Source organism: Mesoplodon densirostris, chromosome 2 (genome assembly GCF_025265405.1).
Source record: "Mesoplodon densirostris isolate mMesDen1 chromosome 2, mMesDen1 primary haplotype, whole genome shotgun sequence".
In the NCBI taxonomy this organism is placed as follows: Eukaryota; Metazoa; Chordata; class Mammalia; order Artiodactyla; family Ziphiidae; genus Mesoplodon; species Mesoplodon densirostris.
In genome coordinates, this window is record NC_082662.1 from 98549568 (window position 1) to 98560290 (window position 10723).

General features: G+C 46.1%; 1 long non-coding RNA gene across 1 annotated transcript; it reads left to right on the plus strand.

Moving 5' to 3' along the window:
• The first annotated feature begins 71 nt into the window (after positions 1-71).
• On the plus strand, positions 72-9833 carry LOC132481371 (uncharacterized). Its single transcript, XR_009530812.1, has 3 exons — positions 72-502; positions 6500-6686; positions 8168-9833. It is a non-coding gene; the product is annotated as an uncharacterized LOC132481371 (long non-coding RNA).
• Positions 9834-10723: the final 890 nt, after the last annotated feature.

The window sequence follows — 10723 nt, forward strand, 5'->3', positions numbered from 1 at the left end:
CGCCCGGCCTCGGTAGTTCCAGAGAGGGGCGGGACAAAGGTCGTTCTTCCGCTTTTAATCGCTGGTGGTTGCTAGGGGCGCTCGGAACGGAAGGTGTGTGGTGAGAGTTCACGTTTTAGAGACGTTGTGAAGCCATCCCAAGATTGGCAACTGGGGAACTTGTATGGAGAGTCGGTCTGTCTGAACCCTGGTTTGATAGGTCCCTCGCCAATTCCCGCAATCCCCGCCAGATCACGTTGGTCCCAGTCTCTCCTCGCTCTCCACCTGCCCGGCCTTTGGCGGGACTTCCCGCTTTTCCGGCTCCGGCGCGGACTTCCTCCAGGTGCTGTGTGACGGCCTCCAGGACTCGACTTGGGAGGTGATGAGGTGCGCTCCGGTGCGTCTGAGCGGGCGCCGGGGGCGAGTCCAGTCGCTTCAGCACACCCCTCCCATGGCTCGTTTGTTGAGAAAAGTTGGTGAGTTCTAGTCGGTAGGAAAGTCTTCAAGTTTCCGCACGGTCAAGGTAATTTTACTAGCATTTCCTTCCATTCCTCCCCGCTGCCCCCAGTACAGGCTTTCGACCTGGTGACCCATAGCTCTAGATGTGGGATTCAAATTGTTCACTGTTTTTCTTTTATTCATGGATTAGCTGACGGTGCCGTCTTTTTTGTGCTTGATGCTTCCATTCCCTAAGCGTAGGAGAGCAACTTCACAGCTTCCTAGAAAGACTGTAAATGAATTATGTGTTCAAGAAAGATAGCCAGTTAGGAAGTCATTTAGTGGGCAGTGTATGACTGAAAGGGAAACGCCAGGGTTCCGATTCCGGTTAAAGATATATACCACTGGTCAAGGCCTTAACCTCTCCAGGCCTGTCTCTCTCAAGTTAAGTTCATAACTTGGCCTTAGATTAGGTTTGTAAATGACCAAGGCAATTCAGTGGTAGGGGAAATGTAGAAATAAGCCTTTTGGGTATTGACATCTGTTTCTCCCATCATTTATTTCTTTCCCTCGTGAATTCAACAGGAATTTCGTTTTGTGGTCCCTAGCCAATAAGAAGTTTGGCACCAATAAAACTGAGGAGAAATTCCAAGTGGCAATCCTCAGGGACCTTTTAGATTTCTGAGAAAAGAATGGTATCCTTTAGGTTTCTGGTCAGCTTAATGTGTCCTTTCTATTTAAAAATTTTAGTTAATTTCAGTATGCTCTCTCTTTTGAAGTTCTCTTGAAATTAATATATAGTAACTACCTATATACCTACATAAATATTACCTATGTACCTATATAGGTACTTGAGCATAATAGTATTTCCTGAACACCCAGGGATGCAAGGTGCTCTGCAGCCCTTACTCATATCAGATGTGGTGGTGAATGTCTCACAAGATTATTTGAATGTAGACTCCTCTGGGTAAATGTGTTTGTGCCCTATATATCATAAGTGAAAGGGAGCCACAGGTAGCTCTGATTGTGGATAAGAAGGGAAATCTTGGTTTCTCCCAAGAAAGTGGACCATTATGGAATAAAAATCCAACACCTACGGACTTCCCTGGTGGCGCAGTGGTTAAGAATCCGGCTGCCAATGCAGGGGATACGGGTTCAATCCCTGGTCCGGGAAGATCCCAGAAGATGCCGCGGAGCAACTAAGCCCGTGCTCCACAACTACTGAGCCTGAGCTCTAGAGCCCGTAAGCCATAACTAGTGAGCCCGCGCGCCACAACTACTGAAGCCCGCATGCCTTAGAGCCCTTGCACTGCAACTACTGAGCCTGCGTGCTGCAACTACTGAAGGCTGCGTGCCTGGAGCCTGTGCTCCACAACAAGAGAAGCCATCACAATGAGAAGCTCATGAACTGCAACGAAGAGTAGCCCCCGCTTGCCACAAGTAGAGAAAGCCTGCGCGCAGCAACAAAGACCCAATGCAGAAAAAAAATAAATTCAAAAAATTTTTAAATCCAGCACCTAGTATAGTTTCTTGCCTATAATCAATTCCATTCAATAAATGCTTCATTAAAAGTTGAACCAGGTGTCCCTCTGAAAAAATGAGCCACAGAAGACAGAAAGGAAAGGAATGGAGTAAAGCATGAGAGAATGAGCTAGATTCAGAAACTGAAAAAGGTGTATAAACATCTCGGAGAGCTAGGCACATGGCTCCTGGAGCAAAATAAAGTGTGGCAGAATGGTCAGGGTGGACTGGAGACACTACTGGAGAAACCAGTAAGAACTGATCCCCAAACTGAATTCTTTATGTTCCTGTAACTGTTTAACTTATAAATGACTGCACTTGGCTAATGTGCTTCATTGCTGTAATGTTTGGGTCTCTGATGGGCAGTTTTGGCTGGAGAACCCATCAGCCTAGCTTGAACTTTCTTCAAACTGTGCTGTGGTCTGAGACCCTGCCTACTCTCAATCCTTTCTTTTCCCTCTCCTTCATAGGTGTCAGGCCTGAGTCACAGTTTGCAGACTCTCCCACCTTCCCTTGCATCTTTCACAGATAGTTCCCCTAAAAATATCTTGCATGTTGTTATGAATTGTGTCCTTCCCAAAATCCATATGTTGAAGCCCTAAACCCACAATACCTCAGAATGTGACTGTGTTTGGGGAAGAGTCCTTTAAAGATGTGATTAAGTTAAAATGAAGGTGTTAGGTAAGGTGAACCCTAATCCAGTTCGGCTGATTGCTTATAAGAAGAGGAAATTTGGACACGTAAGGAGACACCAGGGGCATGTTTGCAGAGGAAGGGCCATGTGAGGACACTGTGAGAAGGTGGCCATCTGCAAGCCAAGGACAGAGGCCTCAGAAGAAACCAAGCCTGTTGACACCTTGATCTTGGACCTCTAGCCTCCAGAACTGTGAGACATAAATTTCTATTGTCTAAGCCACCCAGTCTGTGGGATTTTGTTATGGCAGCCCTGGCTAATACATATGTCAAATCCCACCTTGGCAACTGCCTCTCAGAGGGCCCAAACTAGCACAAGTGGTGCCAGGAGAGGTCCAAGAAAACATAATAAGTTGTAGTTTCGGGACTGGCACACTCATTACCTCATAAGCAAAGACGATGCTATCCTGAGTAGTATAGGGGCATGGGTAGTTCCTAGCACAAGGTGGTGACCCAGTTGCTAAAGGTTTAATCAGTAGTGACCTGGGAAAACATCCCAGTGGAGGAGAAAGCCCTTGCGGATAGAATTTCAGGCATGTGAAATATATGAGTGGGAACATGCCTACAAGGCCAGTGGAGTTGGCTGGTTACTGCTAAGTTGTATTGACACTCTGAAAAGGAATAAGAAGAAAGCAAGGGTTCTCCCTGGGTTAATGGCTAAGTGTGAGAGACAGAAAACCTCTTTAGTAGCTTACAAAGAGGCTTTTATGTCCTATAGTGGAAGAGCTGACACAGTTAAGCCACAGACTCAGGTCGTGATAGAGGCAACAGAGTTCCAGAGACATTTAAATGTGCAACCAAAGCAGGTCAGGGCCCTGGTTGCAAAAACCTGAAACCCTGAAACAAGGGATAGGACTTCTGGATGGACATCTGTAAGGATGTTAGTTCTGCAAACCCACATGAACTTTCAAAGTTTGCAGAGGTGGTTCACCTCTTCGTATTATTCTCTGCATGCTGAAAGACACTGCAGAGCCACTGCCCACGAGGCAACATAGAAGTTGCCCCTACTTCCTGTCCTGGCTGCCAGGCCAGTAACTAGAGTTAAATCCTAATAAAACCCAGCTGAGGGACTTCCCTGGTGGTGCAGTGGTTAAGAATCCACCTGCCGGGCTTCCCTGGTGGCACAGTGGTTGAGAGTCCGCCTGCCGATGCAGGGGACATGGGTTCGTGCCCTTGTCCGGAAAGATCCCACATGCCGCAGAGTGGCTAGGCCCGTGAGCCATGGCCGCTGAGCCTGCGCATCCAGAGCCTGTGCTCCGCAGCAGGAGAGGCCACAACAGTGAGAGGCCCGCGTACCGCAAAAAAAAAAAAAAGAACCTGCCTGCCAATGCAGGGGACGTGGGTTTGAGCCCTAGTCCGGAAAGATCCCACATGCCACGGAGCAACTAAGTCCGTGCACCACAACTACTGAGCCTGCACTCTAGAGCCCACGAGCCACAACTACTGAGCCTATGTGCCACAACTACTGAGGCCAGTGCGCCTAGAGCCTGTGCTCCACAACAAGAGAAGCCACTGCTATGAGAAACCTGTGCACTGCAAGGAAGAGTAGCCCCTGCTCGCCGCAACTAGAGAAAGCCTGTACGCAGCAGCAAAGACCCAACGTAGCCAAAAATAAATAAATAAATTTATATTAAAAAAAAAAAACCCAGCTGAGAACATACTGGGCCTGATAACGGAGGAAAGAGATTAAATACAAAGAGCTGTAAGAATTAGCTCGCATATATAGACAGAAGCCAGGGGGAGTACCCTGCAATTGAATTTTGAGGTTGCTTGATCAAAGTGGATGGAATATAAGACTAGACAATCAGGAATTCATTGAATTGGGAGCACTTTCTTGAGGCACAGGATTTAACACCCTGGCAAGAGCTCTTGGGGATGAAACAAACTCACTGCTGGGAGGCTTTTAGAAACCTAGAGAAAGTGATGGCCAATGCTGAGTAAAGTAGAAATGCCCCAGTTGCCCTGGCATATGGTACAAGAATGAATAAAAAGACAGGAAAGTGGGCATGCAGGAATAGGTGTGTGAAGCCAGAAGACCCATCAGAAGATTATGTTCAACAGGAAGGCTTAGAAAACACACCATTCACTGAGGCCATCAGAAATCTAGTGAGGGGCAAGAGCATCACCAAGAAGTTCTCTGCTGCCTGGGCTGACAGTAGAAACAGTCACAGAGCTGGGGCTCATTAATAACTATGGGAATGATATTCCCCTTCCCCCAAGTAAGAGAGACCAGATGGTGGCAGTTAGTCACCAGAAGCCAGGAGGCTATAATTATGACAAAGACCAACAACATCTGACAAGAGTGGCAACCAAGGGGGCCTGACCCACAGCAAATTGTGGAGATGGATATAGAACTTGGCATCTCTAGGGGCAAAGTTAACATCTACAACCAAAAAAAGGCCAAAATAGAGAAGCAAGAGCCTGAGTATGGTTCCCCCCAACCACACCAAAGGTCATTATCCCTTGTTCAGTGTCTGGATTTGAGCCACTCTTCAGATCTGAAACCCATTGACTTAAGAGGTGGCAGATCCTGCAGCACTGTAGCAAGTATACATGTAACGATTCCTCAGTCCTTCCCCAAAGAGACCTGTGGCCATTTACTTTGGTGACTGTACACACTGGGGAAGAGGGATAACCAGAAAATTTACTCAGGGTCTGAGTTGACATCAGTACCCTGAGACCCAAAGCATTGTCATGGCCTCTGTTAGAGTGGGGGCTTATGGGGGCCTTGTAGTAAATGGGGTCCTGGCTAAAGTCCAGCTTACAGTGGGTCCATTGTGGCTATGCACCCACCCGATGGTCATTTCTCCAGTTCCTGTGTGTGTAATTGGAATTGATATATTTGGTGGTTGGAGTGATACCTACATTAAATCCTTGACCTGTGTGAAGTAAGAGCTATCATAGTGGGGAAGGCCAAGTGGAAACACCCACCCCTGGCCAACATAGTGAATTAAAAAAACAAATATCACATACCAGGGGCATAATGGAAATTAGTGCCACCATTAAAGACCTAAAGAACATGGGTGGAGGGAGGATGGTCCCTATCATGTCTCCACTTAATTAGCCAGTCTGGCCCCTGCAGAAACTAGATGGATCCTGGAGAATGACTGTAGACTACTGCAGGCTTCAGTAGTTGACCCATTACATAAATAATAATATGCTGGTCAGACAAGCACAAGCAAGAGGTGGCTAGTATGCTGTAGGTATTGATAAGGCCAGTGCTCCAGAGAGTAGAAAAATGCTACAAAGATTCAAGGACTTGCCACTTTGGTGAATTTTTAAGGGTCCACTGGTTAGAGGTGTGCCAGTATATCCTTCCAAGTAAAAAACAAATTGTTACATCTTGCATCCCCTACCACAAAGAAGAATTCACAGGGCTTGGTAGTTCTCTTTATGTTCTGGAGCAATACATTCCATACCTGGGAATACTGCTCCAGCCCATATACCAGGTAGTATTGAAGATTTCCAGCTTTGTGGCCCAGAACAGGAGAAGGGCTCTTCAGAAGGTCCAGGCTCCTGTACAAGCATCTCTGCCATTTGGCCATATATTCCAGTAGACCCTTTTGTATTAGAGGTGTCAAGAGTGGGAAAAGATGCATTTTGGAACTTGTGATAGTTAATTTTATGTCAACTTGACTGGGACATGGAGTACCCAAATAATTTGGTCAAACATTATCTGGGTGTGTTGGGGTGGGGGGTGTTTCTGGATGAGATTAACGTTGGACTGGTAGAATGAGTAAAGCAGATTGCCCTCCCTAATGTGGATGGGCCTCATTCAATCAATTGAAGACCTGAATAGAACAAAAAAGCTGAGTAAAAGAGAATTCCTCCTGCCTGACTGCATAGCTAGGACGTTGGTCTTTTCTAGCCTTCAGACTTGGACCGAAACATCAGCTCTTCTTGGATCTTGAGCCTGCCAACTTCTAGACTGGAACTTATACCATCGGTGTCCTGGTTCTCAGGCCTTTGAACTCAGACTGGAACTAAACATTGGTCCTCCTAAGTCATCAGCTTGCTGACTGCAGCTCTTGGGACTTCTCAGTCTCTCTAATCATGTGAGCCAATTCCTTATAATAAATCTACATCTGTATCTATATCTAACTTGTATTGGTTCTGTTTCTCTGGAGAACCCTGACTAATAGAGATACTATCAGTGGAGTGCAGCTGTAACAAATAACTAAAAATGTGGAAGCAGCTTTGGAACCGGGTAATGGGTAGAGGCTGGAATAATTTTAAGTTACATGCTAAAAATATGGACATTACGGGCAAATCTAGTGAAATCTCAAACGGAAATGAGGAATATGTTATTGGAAACTGGAGGAAAGGCGATCCCTGTTATAAAATGGTAAAGAACTTGGCTGAACTGTGTCCTGGTGTTTTGTGGAAGGTAGAATTTGAGTGATAAAATTGGATATTTAGCTGAGGAGATTTCTAAGCAAAGTATTGAAGGAGGGGCTTGGTTTCACCTGATTGCTAGCAGTAAAATGTGAAAGGAGAGAGATGAATTAAAGAAATAATTGGGGCCTCCCTGGTGGCGCAGTGGTTGAGAGTCCGCCTGCCGATGCAGGGGATACGGGTTCGTGCCCCGGTCTGGGGGGATCCCATATGCCGCGGAGCGGCTGGGCCCGTGAGCCATGGCCGCTGGGCCTGCGCATCCGGAGCCTGTGCTCCGCAGCGGGAGAGGCCACAACAGTGAGAGGCCCACATGCCGCAAAAAGAAAAAAAAAAAAAAAAAAAGAAATAATTGTTAAGCAAAGAGGAACCAGAACTTGATTTAGAAGATTCTCAGCCTATCCATATTGCAAAAAATGAGAAAGCATGTTCAAATACCAATGGTGTGATGAGATTATCACTTGATAAGGAGTTTACAGGATTACATGAGCAGAAGCACTGCCAGTTTGAACTGAAGGGGACAGAGATGGGGCAAAATGAAGGATGGCTGTTAGATTTATTGAATTGGACAGGACAGAGTGATAGATGATCACCAGGGCCACTGCCTCAGTTTTGACAGGCAGGTGGCTTCTGCCTGAAGCCTTGGGAGTGGGACTACCCAGCAAAGCCTTGGGGGTGATGCTGCCACCCCACTGGACCTGGATGGCTGAGCATTGAGCCAGAGGATTATTCTCAAACCTTAAGATCTAATGGAATTTTCTTCTAAATTTTGAACTTGCTTAGGACGCATCCCCCCTTCCTTCTTTCCTGTTTCTCCCTTTTGGAATGGGAATGTCTATCCTGTGCCTCTCCCACCATTGTAGTTTGGAAGCACATAACTTGTCTGATTTTACAGATTCACAGCTGGAGAGGAATTTTGCCTCAGGATGAATCATACCTTGAGTCTCACTATATCTGATTCAGATGATATTTAGATGAGACTTTAAAGTTGATACTGGAGTGAGTTAAGACTTTGGGGGCTATTGGGATGGAATGAATGCGTTTTGCATTTAAGAATGACATGAATTTTAGGGGGCCAGGGGTGGAATGTTATGGACTGAATTTGTCCTCCTGCCCAATTCTTTTTTTTTTTTTTTTTTTGCAGTACGCGGGCCTCTCCCGTTGCGGAGCACAGGCTCTGGATGCACAGGCTCAGCGGCCATGGCTTACGGGCCCAGCCGCTCCGCGGCATGTGGGATCCTCCCAGACCGGGGCACGAACCCGTGTCCCCTGCATCGGCCGGTGGACTCTCAACCACTGCGCCACCAGGGAAGCCCCTCCTGCCCAATTCTTATGTTGAAGCCTTAACCCCCAATGTGATGGTGAAGAAGAGATACCAGAGAGCACTTTCCACCCACCCCGCGAGGACAGAGTGAGAATGAGAAGGTGGCTGTCTCCAAATCAGGAAAAGGGATTGCCAGAGCCTGAACATGCTGGCACCCTGATCTCAGACTTCCAGCCTCTAGAACTGTGAAAAAATGAGTGTCTGTTGTTTAAGCCACCAAGTCTATGGTATTTCGTTATAACAGCCCAAACTGACTTAAGACAGAACTTATGGTAAGCCTCAGTGGAAAAATCACAATGCAGTCCCTGGAACTTGAGCAAGGCCATGCCATCTGCAGCAGAGAATTATATACATTTTAAGAAACAGCTACTAATGTGATACTAGGCCTTGGTAGAAACCGAACACTTAACTGTGGGACTCCAAGTAGCCATGTGCCGAAAACTGCCTGTTACGGCCTGGGTTCTTTTGGTGTTCAGATGGACCCAGCAGCATTTATTGTAAGATGGAAATGGTGCATCTGAGATGGAGCTCAAGCACAACTGAGGTACTTGTAAGCTGCATGACCAGGTAGTCCAGACCCCCATGTCACCCACCACAACTGCACCAATACCGTGACCAGCTGAAGGAAGGGTAAAGCCTGAGTTTGGTTTATGGGTGAGTCAGCTTAAGATGTGGGTGTAAGCCAAAGTTAGATAGTGGCTACATTATAGTCATATACTTGAGAAGCTTTGAAAAATAGTGGAGAGGAAAAATCTTCCTAATGGGTAGAGTTAGAAGCATTGTCCCTGGTCATCTGGTTTGTGTGTAAGGAGAAGCAGACTGAAGTAAGAATATATATAGATTCTTGGGCATGTGTCAGTGGCCTGGCCCACTGGTAAGGGGCCGAGAAGAAAAAAGACTGGAAGACCAAAGACAAGAAGGTCTAGGGTAGAGTCTTGTGGGTGAATATACATGAGTCGGCATGAAGTGTGAAGATTTTTGTATCATATTTTGCACCCACTAAGGAAGAGGTACTAAACAATGAAGTAGAGAAAATAACTCATGCAATTGTCATTACCAGCCTTAATCATTGGCTACCTTGGAACCAGCCTGATGGGCACTATTGTGGGTTATATTGTATCCCCCCCAAATTCATACGTTAAAGTTCTAATCCCCAATACCTCAAAATATGACATTTGGAAATACGGTTCTTGCTGTTTTAATTAGTTAAAATGACATCATACTGGAGTAGGATGGGCCCCTAATTCAATGTGACTGGTATCCTTATAAACAGAAGGCCATATGAAGACAGAAATGTGCAGAGGGAATGCCATGTGAGGATAAAAACAGAGATTAGGGTGATGCAGGAGAAGCCAAGGAACACCAAAGATTGCCAGCAAACCACCAGAAGCTAGGGGAGAAGCATGGAAGAGATTTTCCCTCACAGCCCTCAGAAGGAACCAAGCCTACTGACACCTTGGTCTCAGACTTCTAGCTTCCAGAATTGTGAGACAATAAATTTCTGTTGTTTAAATCACCAAATTTGTGGTACTTTGTTAACGCAACCCTAAGAAACTAATACAGGCACATAAATGGTGTGGCTTCAGTGGTAGAGATAGAAGCTATATATGGGCCCAGAAAGCATGGACTCCAACTTTTTAAGGCTGATCTAGCTACTAATGCCTAAATGTCCAACATGTCAGCAATAGAGACCAATGCTGAGCCCCCAATATGGAACTATTACTCATGGAGACAGTTGACTACTTGGTGACAAGTTGACTACTTTGAGTCCCTTCCATTCTGGGGGGGCCAGTGCTTCATTCTCACAGTGATAGATAGCTATTCTGGATATGGGTTTTCCTTTCCAACAACAGATCCTTAGCCAACATTACTGAATTGGGGTTTGTGGAATGTCTGATCCACAGGCACAGACTCCTGCATAATGTAGCATCCAACCAGGGCAACTGCTTCATGGTAAAAGAAGTGCGAGAGTGGACCCATGACCTAGTACCACACCAGCCAGAAAAAGCTGACCTGATAAGGAGCTGGAATGGCTTTCTAAAGTCTCAAGTGAAATGCCATTCAGAGGCAACTCTGAAAAAACAAGATGCTATCATTCAGGATATGTTATACACATTAAATCCCAGGCCTTTATGAACCCAATAGGAAAAATACATGGGTCCACTAACCAAGGAGTGGATGCAGGAATAGCTCCATTTACCTTTACTACCATGACCCACTAGAGGATTTTGTGCTTCCCATACCCACAAATCAGGGATATATGGGGCTAGAGGTACTGGTCCCCAACGGGATTGCACTCCTGTTAAGGGACACGGCAAAGGTCCCATTGAACTGTAAGCTATGACTGCTGCTGGGGCACTTTGGACTCATTATTCC